Source organism: Microtus ochrogaster, chromosome 7 (genome assembly GCF_000317375.1).
Source record: "Microtus ochrogaster isolate Prairie Vole_2 chromosome 7, MicOch1.0, whole genome shotgun sequence".
In the NCBI taxonomy this organism is placed as follows: Eukaryota; Metazoa; Chordata; class Mammalia; order Rodentia; family Cricetidae; genus Microtus; species Microtus ochrogaster.
In genome coordinates this window covers 65,154,111-65,154,650 of record NC_022014.1, presented here as the reverse complement: position 1 = coordinate 65,154,650, position 540 = coordinate 65,154,111, and the positions used below count along the sequence as shown (strand labels likewise).

Here is a 540-nt window from a genome sequence, read left to right as displayed (position 1 = left end):
GAACCTCTAGAAGAGCAGCCGGTGCTCTTACCCTCTGAGCCATTTCTCCAGCCCGTTCACTTTGGTTTTTTAGCTACCTCTGCTTTGTCTTGAGTTTTATCACATATGGTGATGGTTCATGTGCCCATCTTCCTAGTGCATGTTTAGGTTGTGTCCAGCATTCTGTTTGGGGACTGCTGTAGAGAAAGATAGCCTTCCTGTCCTGTGAATGGTACCCATCCTCAGGATTGTCCTGCTGAGCCCCAGCCTCTGTGACTGCTACTTGGCAGTGGTATCTCTACCCAAGGGGCCCCTGAGCACCTTGGGAGGCTCCCAGACTTCACGACGTGGATATCCTTAGCCTCCCAAAGATAACTAGGGACAGACCCCATACCTGTCCCAAGGGCACCCATGAATAAGGTGGCAGGGGCTGCCGTCACATGTGTGGTCTTCTGATCTTCTGATGCCTGGGGAAGCTTGACCAGTGTGAGTTAGGGGAAGCCATGAGTATGCACCTGTGCCAAGGAGGGATGGGAACCATGGTACCCTTGATCAGAGCAT

At 52.4% G+C, this 540-nt stretch overlaps 1 protein-coding gene across 1 annotated transcript in view; it reads left to right on the top strand.

Annotated features, from left to right (window-relative positions):
* The window catches only part of Scpep1 (serine carboxypeptidase 1), a 29,908-nt gene that overhangs the window by 11,147 nt on the left and 18,221 nt on the right, over positions 1-540 (top strand). The window lies entirely within an intron of this gene.